This window comes from Aethalodelphis obliquidens, unplaced genomic scaffold (assembly GCF_003676395.1).
Source record: "Aethalodelphis obliquidens isolate GAN/ISIS:26980383/991018 unplaced genomic scaffold, ASM367639v1 scaffold91, whole genome shotgun sequence".
NCBI classification, from domain to species: domain Eukaryota; kingdom Metazoa; phylum Chordata; class Mammalia; order Artiodactyla; family Delphinidae; genus Aethalodelphis; species Aethalodelphis obliquidens.
Genome location: NW_020838035.1, coordinates 2,284,473 through 2,295,294, shown reverse-complemented (window position 1 = coordinate 2,295,294; position 10,822 = coordinate 2,284,473). Strand labels below are relative to the sequence as shown.

Genomic DNA, 10,822 nt, shown 5'->3' with positions numbered 1-10,822 from the left:
AGAATGAACTGAGGCTGGATAGAAACTTGGGAGTTACCAGGGATTAAAAGGTATTCAAACTGTAGAACAGCATGATATTAAATATGAAGTGAATGTATGAAACGATGAGTTCATCCTATGAATGAGCCCAGGAACCCTCCAAATTTTAGAGTTTGGGGAAAGCAGAAGGATTGCCAGAAGCGCTGGAAAAGGAGTCCAGAGGACGTCCAAAATAATAGCAACATCTTGGGGGCCATGCAGAGAAAATGGTCAACTACTTCGAATAGAGCTGATACACCAAGCACAATGGGGGCAAAAAATAACCACTGTACTTGTCAGCAGAAACAGTAGGAACCTGGATAAGGGTGTTCTTGGTGGAGTGGTCCCTCCTTTAAGAAGGAATGTCTGTGCTCCCTTCGGCAACACATATACCAAAATTGGAACAATACAGAGAAGATGAGCACAGCCCCTGCGCAAGGATGACACGCACATTCGTGAAGCGTTCCGTATTTTTATATGTATAACTGATTCACTTTGTTATAAAGCAGAAACTAACACACCACTGTAAAGCAATTATACTCCAAAAAAGATGTTTAAAAAAATAAATAAATAAAATGAAAAAAAGAAGGGAAATCTTATTGGGGTAGATTCCCAAAGAAGTTCAGGAGATGAACTTGATAGGGTGGGTACAGCTGAGCAGAGCTCTTTGGCAGTACTGAGGGATGGGGGTAAGCTCTGCAGAGTCCCAATTTTTTTTAAAGTGGTATATACTGCAGCACGTTCTATGTTGATGGAATGATGCTCTTGAGGAAACAGATCGTCAGTTGAGAAGCAGAGGACAGTGTATCCACGGAGCATTGCCCTTGTGTAGTTGAGAGAAGATAAAACCTAGTGTCCTGGGAGGTGGATCGAAAAAGAGCTTGCTGTGATTTATGTCAGAGTGTTCTGCTTATGTTTCCCTCTAAGAGTTCTATACTGTCCGGCTTTACATTTAGGTCTTTAATCCATTTTGAGTTTATTTTTGTGTATGGTGTTAGGGAGTGTTCTAATTTCATTCTTTTACATGTAGCTGCCCAGTTTTCCCAGCACCACTTATTGAAGAGGCTGTCTTTTCTCCACTGTATATTCTTGCCTCCTTGGCATAGATTAGGTGAGCACAGGTGCTTGTGTTTATTTCTGGGCTTTCTATCCTGTTCCATTGATCTATATTTCTGTTTTTGTGCCAGTACAATACTGTCTTGATTACTATAGCTTTGCAGTATAGTCTGAAGTCAGGGAGCCTGATTCCTCCAGCTCTGTTTTTCTTTCTTGAGATTGCTTTGGTTGTAAGGAGAGGATGGGTAAATTGGAAGACTGGATTGACACACAGACATTATATATAAAATAGATAACTTATAAGGACCTACTGTATAGCACAGGGAACTCTACTCAATATTCTGTAATGGCTTATATGGGAAAATAATCTAAAAAAGAATGGATACATGTATAACTGATTCACTTTGCTGTACACCTGAAACTAATACAACATTGTAAAGCAACTATACTCCAATAAAAATTTTTTTAAAAAAGAAAAACAACCTAGTATCCCAAGGGAGGGGGTGAGTTTCGAGAAGAAGAGTGGAGAAAAGATATCCACAGACAGAGACTAGACAAATCACACACAGTCTGCAAAGTCCTCCCTCCTTTTCTCTACTATGGTCACACAGGACATACTTTTCTCTCCTGCTCTGAACTACTGAGACATGTAGCAAGATGTCCACTAAGAGCATCCGGCCTTGGGTCCTGAGGGTCTAGAGTCCTAAAAAGAGGCTAGTCACACAGGTGCATACTGATGGACGACGTGCCATGATGCTGAGCCCAAATGCGGCTCCAGATACGTCCATCTTCATGTTTACATCAAGTCACGTTGTCTGTCTGCTTCCTCTAACCCACAGCCTTGGGTGTACAGAAAGACGTTGTGACCCAGTCACTCTGTGAACATTCGATTGGTCTTATTCTCCAAGTCTGACCGAGCTTCATCGTCATGGCTACAGAGATAAGTAAGAACTGAGTAAAACCTATGACTGAGCCACTCTATTAACACTTTCCTCAAGCCGGATCTATATAGATATAATAACATGGACACGTTCACTTGAAAACCTTTCCATTTTTCAGGAAAATGAAAAGCAAGTTCAGGGACTACCCTGGTGGTCCAGTGGTTAGGACCCCACGCTTTCACTGCAGGGGGTGCGAGTTTAATCCCTGGCCGGGGAACTAAGATCCTGTATGCCGTGCAGCAGCAAGGCCAAAAAAAAAGGCAAGTTCATCGGCTCACTGTGAGAAGGTGTTGGAGATTTGATCAGAAAGGAGAAATGAAAATGCAGTCTTGGCAGAACGAATTAACTAAGAGAAGAGAGGAGAACTCTGGGGAATGACTGCTGTTTCCTGTGAGAGTAGCTATCGTAATTTAAAGTTAGATCATTTGATATGTTGAGTGTTTTTTCTCCAGCACCCTCAGGTCGGGGTTAGGAAAAGCTAGTCCAAGCAGGATTGGGGCTTGCTAACTGTTAAGCTAGAAAGCGGAGGGATAAGCCAGTACGGGGGGGAAAAAGCAAGGATCACGTATCATGGAATCCAAACCGTATTAGGAGGCAGGGGAAGACCTTTGGGGGTAAATGCAGGACGTTTATATTTCATAGCACTTCATAGTTTCTATAGCTATCTCACATGCAGCCAACCACTTTCTAGCCATGGTCACCCAAAGAGACTTGTGGGACAAATATTTTATCCTCACCTTTCAGATGAAGGATCTTGGAGACCCCTTATTACAACGTGGTGCTCTAAAATTCAGGTCTGACTTTCCAACAGGGAAATGAAGAAAGAGATCAGGAAGCAGTGATGTTGGCATTTGAGTGAGCCCCTTTTTGGCATAACCTGGACGTCTTGCCATTTTCCTCCTTTGTGAGGAAGTAAATACATTCACAGTAAATCCCATACCATCATATGTAAAGTTCTATTAAGGAACCAATATCCATCATTTTGCTTAAGTATCAACTGTGCTTAATAGATGGTGGGGATAAAATGATAATTTTGAAAAGATACGTGCACCCCAATGTTCACTGCAGCACTATTTACAATAGCCAAGACATGGAAGCAACCTAAATGTCCATCAACAGATGAATGGATATAGAAGATGTGGTACATATATACAATGGAATATTACTCAGCCATAAAAACAAAGAACAAAATAATGCCATTTGCAGAAACATGGATGGACCTGGAGATTGTCATACTGAGTGAAGTAAGTCAGACACAGAGAGACAAGTATCCTATGATATCGCTTATAGGTGGAATCGTAAAAAATAAGGGTACAAATGAACTTACTTATAAAACAGAAGTACAGTCACGGATGTAGAAAACAAACTCATGGTTACCAGGGGGTAAGGGGGGGGGATAAATTGGGAGATTGTGATTAAGATAAACACACTACTATGTATAGATAACTATTTTAATAGTTAACTATAGATATTAACTATAGTTAAAACTATTTAAAACTATTTTAATAGTTAACTACAGATAATAGTTAACTATAATTAAAATAGATAACTATTTTAATAGATAATAGAACCTACTGTATACCACAGGGAACTCTACTCAATATTCTGTCGTGGCCTATATGGGAATAGAACCTAAAAAAGAGCAGATATATGTACATGTACGGCTGATTCACTCTGCTGTACACCTGAAACTAACATCACATTGTAAGTCAACTGTACTGCAATAAAAATTAAAACAAAAACAAAAAAACTGCTAAAAAAAACAATAGATGGTGGGTCCCTCTTGATAAATGTCTTACCCCTATGCAGGTAGGAGATTAATACATGACCAGAGAAAACACTGCCTTTTCCTGTTTTCAGCACACTCCCTAAAAGGATAGACTTATACTTCTACACTTCTGAAATGGCCGGATGGGCACCCTAACATTGCATTATTCATAAGCCAGGAGAGCTGGCTTCACCTCACTTCTGCTCAGAACGGTGCATGATACAGGAGGAACAGTCATGGGGCCCGCGGGTTTCCAGGGATTTCTTTGTACCAGGAATTGCCGCATTTTGGCCTGCATCACTTAATTTTAGTCTCCTAACAGATATACAGTGGACCCTTGAACAACACAGGGGAGTTAGGGGCGCCCAGCAATTGCCCAGTCAAAAATTTTCCTATGAACTTACAAAAACGTCAGACCTCCATATTCACGGTTCCACATCCACCACAGATTCAACCAACCACACAGATGGGGCAACACTGCGCGACGTAATTTTTTTTTTTTTCTTCAGTAGAGAAGGAATACAGTTCTATTGCTGAATGGGCTTTAAACCAGAATGTGACACACATCACAGGCAATCTACTAAGAGATTGCAAAGACAAAATGAAATCTCCCCCTTTTCTAAAGTCAAGCAGGTACAACCCGTTTCATACACATGTTCAAGATACACAACAACTAATCCCCAGGTGAGAGGACTTGGTAACACCACGTGTCACATAGTTCACCCTAAATTTTCCTGGTAATTGAGGTGACCATCTATGTTAGCCAACTGGCTTTATCCAGAGGAAAGACAAATTCTCATAGTCTACACCTTGGAGCTCAGGGCCCACTGAAGTTAGGCTCCTACCCTCCCACCAGCAAGAGGAAGATGTGGTGGTATATCCCCTTGACATTTCTATTTCAGAGAGATGGCTCCCAGGTCCTAGAGAAAGACACGCCTGTGTTACAAAGCGGGCACAAGGCCTACCTAGTTCTCAAAAAGGATTTATACGCATTTCAAAGGAGGAAGGAAAAAACCTACAATCACAGGTTTTCTTAATTCTTTCTTTTTTGGCCATTACTCTGTTAAAAATTTATTTTAAATGTAGATGTAAAAAATAAAGAGGAAAAACACCAGACAACACTTATGAACTAACATTCTCAGACAATCCTCCGTCCCAAATGCATGAAGATTTCTGGTGCACCTGGCATCATACAACACGTTTTACATTATAGGAGAAACTCTAGCTGTTTCGTATTTTAAGCTGTCAAACTAATTTCAATATACACAGTGGAAAATGTCTAGATGTTTGAGAGGTAATCATTTTTCATTATAAATTAATTTGTCCTTTATGATTTGAAATAAACATTTTACTTTGAACATTCAGAGGTTCTAAACTAGTACTTTTTTTTTTAATGATGGGAGGGAAATCTCTTCTCATTTTCCTTTTTCAATTTTTATTGGGGTATAGTTGATTAAAAATGTTGTATTAGTTTCTGCTGTACAGCAAAGTGAATCAGTTATACATATACATATATCCACTCTTTTTTAGATTCTTTTCCCATATAAGTCATTACAGAGTATTAAGTAGAGTTCCCTGTGCTATACAGTAGGTCCTTATTAGTTATTCATTTTATATATAGTAGTGTGTATATGTCAATCCCAATCTCCCAATGTATCCCTCCCCCCCCTTTACCCCCTGTAACCGAAAATTTGTTTTCTACATCTGTGGCTCTATTTCTGTTTTGTAAATAAGTTCACTGGTACCATTTTTTAGATTCCACATGTAAGTGATATCATATGATATTTGCCTTTCTCTGTCTGAATTACTTCACTAAATATAATTTCTAGGTCCATCCACGTTGCTGCAAATAGTATTATTCGTTCCTTTTTTTATGGCTGAGCAATATTGTATTGTATATATGTACCACATCTTCTTTCTCCTTTTCTCTGCTGAGGTTTATTATAATAAACCTCTTTCTCTCTATATATACACATCCTACTGGTTCTGTTTCTCTGAAGAGCCTCGAGTAATCCACTGGTGCATACAATTCCATGTTTTGCTTATGTCCACAGATCAGCTTTTAAGAGATACAAAGGTGTTAATGCAAACACTGAGGAGAAGAACCTTCTGCTTTTTCCTTTGAGCATCTACCAATTAAAGATATCAAACAATACATAAAACATCAAACAATTCAGTAGCAGAAGGAAGGAAAGCATAGAAAAAGCATATGCAAAAGTACAACTTTCAGGACTGCTTGAAAAATAAAACAGTGTATAGCTCACTTCAATTTTTTTTTCACTGACAAATCACATGTCAGTTTCATTTAGAGTCAAGAATGAACATTGCTGGGGGTGGCGTGTTATTACTGATTGTTTATTAGAATAGGCTGCTAAACCTTTCCTCACAAAGAAGTCAATTTTGCTTCAATGCCCTCATCTTTTAGAAAGGATCATTAGCTTTTTTCTAGCTGTTTGAACAATTCACATAGCACGACTGCCTCTTAGATATGAAACTCAAGTATTCTGGTTACATTAAGATAGACTAAGTATATTTTGGGGGGCTCATTGGTTAAAGAATACCATTACAACCTAGAATACGTAAAGCTGATTGAGTTGAGAATGAGTGTACGTGGTGGGGTAAAGCAGCAAACATCATTCTCAAGGGTGAAAAGCTGAAAGCAATTCCTCTGGGATCAGGAGCAAAGCAAGGAGGTCCACTCTTGCCTTTATTATTCAGCGTGGTTTTGGAGGCCCTGGCCACAGCAATCAGAGGAGGAGAAGTGAAGGGAATCCAGATTGGACAGGAGGAAGTGGGACTGTCGCTGTTTGCAGATGACATGGTGCTGTGCATAGAAAGTCCTAAGGATGCTACCAGAAAACTACCAGAGCTCATAGATGAATTTGCTAAAGTTGCGGGATGCAATTAATACACAGAAATCTCTTGCATTCCTATACACTAACAACGAAAGATCAGAAAGAGAAATTACAGAAACAATTCTATTTACCACCACAACAAAAAGAATAAAATACCTAGGAATAAACCTACCTAAGGAGGCAAAAGACTTTTACTCAGAAAACTGTAAGGTACTGAAGAAAGAAATCAAAGATGACACAAGCAGATGGAGAGATATACCATGTTCTTGGATTGGAAGAATCAATATTGTGAAAATGACTATACTACCCAAAGCAATCTACAGATTCAATGGAATCCCTAACAAATTACCAAGGGCATTTTTCACAGAATTACAAGAAAAACATTTACAATTCGTATGGAAACACAAAAGACCCCGAGTAGTCAAAGCAATCTTGAGAAAGAAAAATGGAGGTGGAGGAATCAGGATCCCTGACTTCAGACTATACTACAAAGCTACAGTAATCAAGACAGTATGGTACTGGCACAAAAACAGAAATATTGATCAATGGAACAGGATAGAAAGTCCAGAGATAAACCCACGTACCTATGGTCACCTAACCTATGACAAAGGAGGCAAGAACATACAATGTGTATCTCAATAGAAATGAAAATCTTCCTTAGACTTTTAAACTGGAAAGTCAGTGGTTAAAGCAGCAGACCTTCTGTAAATTTCCTTCATTTGTGAGGGTGTCAGAGATCTTTAGGGAGAGAAAGAAGACAGGAGATTGAGTCTCATCTCACTATGATCACCCTACCGGCAGACCTCATACTGAGCAAGCCAAGTACTAGCAAGACAATCCTTGTCTATAGAATGTTGCAGCATGATGCATCTCATTGTTTAGGATTGCTTTATGGTAAGGGAACCCAGTATCTATGGATTTAGGTGATGTAGCTTCCTAGAAAGTGTGCCCTAAGCTACCAACTGAGTATAAAGAGAAGACGTTTCATGACCTAAAAATGCTCCTTCTGTGAAGGCAAAAGGACTGTGTACCTTTGTTAGAAATCTCATGTGACCTTAATTGGAAATAGGGTCTTTGCAGATGGAATCAAGTGAAAATGAGGTCATACTGGATTAGGGTGGTCCCCAAATCCAACAACTGGTGTCCTTATAAGAGGAGGGGAACCAATGGGGTACAGAGGTTGCGTGAGGAAGGCTGTGTGACCGACAGGCAGAGGTTGGAGTCATTCAACCGCAAGCCCAGGGACACGAAGGACTGCAGCAACCACCAGAAGATAAGAAGGCAAAACAGAAAAAGACAAAGACAAAAAATGGCACAGACAACACCTATCAATTAATCTATTAAAGAATATGGGGACTTCCCTGATGGTCCAGTGGGTAAGACTCCACGCTCCCAATGCAGGGGGCCCAGGTTTGATCCCTGGTCAGAGAACTAGATCGCACATGCATGCTGCAACTAAGAGTCCGCATGCCGCAACCAAGAGTACACATGCCACAACTAAGAGTCCACATGGTGCAAATAAGTCCACATGACGCAGCGAAGAAGTCCACATGCCACAACTAAGCATCCACATGCCAAAACTGAGTCCACATGCCGCAACAGAGATCCCGCGTGCCACAACTAAGACCCAGGGCAGCCAACAAATGAATAAAGAAAGAATATGAATCCCTAACTCAGAAGTTGTGACATTTGCTTAGGTGGCTTACATGTCCTGGCTATTGTATATAGAGCTGCAATGAACATTGTGGTACATGACTCTTTTTGAATTACGGTTTTCTCAGGGTATATGCCCAGTAGTGGGATTGTTGGGTCATATGGTAGTGCTAATTTCAGTTTTCAAAGGAACCTCCATACTGTTCTCCATGGTAGCTGCACCAATTTACCTTTCCACCAACAGTGCAGGAGGGTTCCCTTTTCTCCACACCCTCTCCAGCATTTACTGCTTGTAGGATTTCTGATGATAAATCTCCCTAATTCTTGAGCTTACTCTAAGAGGAAAAAGGAGAAATTCTGTGGAGAATCTGGTTTAATTGCCTTTACGCCCTCATTAAGATTGGAGAATGGGGTCCTTTGCGTTGGGTGAGTGGAGGGAAGTGGGTGGGCAGAAATCGCTGATCCAGTGGACCTGATTGCAATAAAAGCGTCTCTGAATAATCAAGACGCTGCACTGAACAAGATCCTCATCTTTTTTTTTTTTTTTTTTTTTTTGCGGTACGCGGGCCTCTCACGGCTGTGGCCTCTCCCGTTGCGGAGCACAGGCTCCGGACGCGCAGGCTCAGCGGCCATGGCTCACGGGCCCAGCCGCTCCGCGGCACGTGGGATCTTCCCGGACCGGGGCACGAACCCGTGTCCCCTGCATCGGCAGGCGGACTCTCAACCACTGCGCCACCAGGGAAGCCCCAAGATCCTCATCTTTGATTTTGTTTTGATCACCAATGGGGCACGCCAGCAGCTGATATAGCACCGAGATAGAAAACAGATTAGCATCTGCCCAGAGCTGGAGGAATGGGGAGGGGCTGCTCCACGAACACTGGGTTTTTATGGGATGGTGAAGACGTTCTGACATTAGACAGTGGTGATGACTGCACGAATCTGTGAGTACACCACAAGCCACCGAATTGTTTTTTAACAAGTGCAACTTTTATGGTATGTGAATTATACTTTAAAAAACTCTACCACTATGGAGGACAGTATGGAGGTTCCTTAAAAAACTAAAAATAGAGCTACCATATGATCCAGCAATCCCACTCCTGGGCATATATCCAGAGAAAACCGTAATTCTAAAGGATGCATGCACTCCTACGTTCATAGCAGCACTATTTACAATATCCAAGACATGGAAGCAACCTAAGTGTCCAAGGACAGAGGAATGGATAAAGAAGACGTGGTCTGTATATACAGTGGAATATTACTCAGCCATAAAAAGGAGGAAATAATGCCATTTGCAGCAACATGGATGGACCTAGAGGGCATTATGCTCAATGAAATGAGTTAACAAATATCCTGTGATATCACTTATACGTGGAATCTAAAAAATGGTACAAATGAATCTGTTTACAAACAGATATAGAGTCACACGTGTAGAAAACAAACTTATTTATGGTTACCAAGAGGGAAAAGGTGGGGAGGCATATATTGGGAGATTGGGACTGACATATACACACTACTGTGTATAAAACAGATAACTAATAAGAACCTGCTGTAGAGCACAGGGAACTCTATTCAATACTCTGTAATGACTTATATGGGAATAGAATCTAAAAAAGAGTGGATATAGGTATATGTATAATGGGCTCATTTTTCTGTACAGTAGAAACACAACATTGTAAATCAACTATACTCCAACAAAAATTAATTTTAAAAATCTCTAAACTTTAAACATTTCAATCTAATATTTCCAACCTACTAAACTGCTAAAGTACGTGTTGCTGAAAATGATTTGTTTCAGTTCTAGGTGGCAAGAATCTCAAATCTTTAAATTTAAATGTAATTGATTGGCCAACATTCTCTCTTTTAAAAAAACATGCTGAGGTCAAAGGAAGTTGTTTGGAGTTATCTGCTAAGATAATCACATATGGAAGGAGCCTGGGAAATTCTCCAAAGTTCCTTATGTTGACAGTAAATCTTTCCCTAAAAAGGAAAGCCAAATAGAAATCTGAAGGTGGCAGGTCTTGAGTCAGTTTCTAAGAATCAGAATACACTCTCCTAATAGAACAAATCTATACATGCATTTTTATAAATGGCATCAGGTGTCATTGGCCAGATAATATTCAGAGGCAAGCACTATAAATCTTACTGTGGGATAAATTCCATGAAGTCTGAAAGAAATAAAATCTCGTGGGTTCTGTTTTTTGAAAACTGCGGTACGTTGTCTTATTCACAATGCTCATAAAACGCTAAACCTCACTGAAATTTATTAAGTCCTACAAATTTTAGTGTATGCGGAATGGAAATGAAGGTAGTTCATCCATTAATCTTCCATAATATCCCAGGCAGGACACTATGACTTGGATTTTTCTCCAAACTGAAGCTTGAGGCATGTTATACTTAATTTCTCCTAAGTCTTTATGTCCTCCTCTTGGCTAACTTGTGAACATTTGGAGAGATTAGTAGTAGAGAATAGACACACACACACAGAGACAGACACACACACACACACACACACACACACACACACACACACA

The 10,822-nt window shown here is 40.2% G+C and overlaps 1 non-coding gene across 1 annotated transcript; it reads left to right on the top strand.

The window, feature by feature from the left end:
- The first annotated feature begins 386 nt into the window (after positions 1-386).
- LOC113614203 (U6 spliceosomal RNA) lies at positions 387-493 on the top strand. Its single transcript, XR_003430515.1, has one exon. It is a non-coding gene; the product is annotated as a U6 spliceosomal RNA (small nuclear RNA).
- The last annotated feature ends 10,329 nt before the right edge of the window (positions 494-10,822 follow it).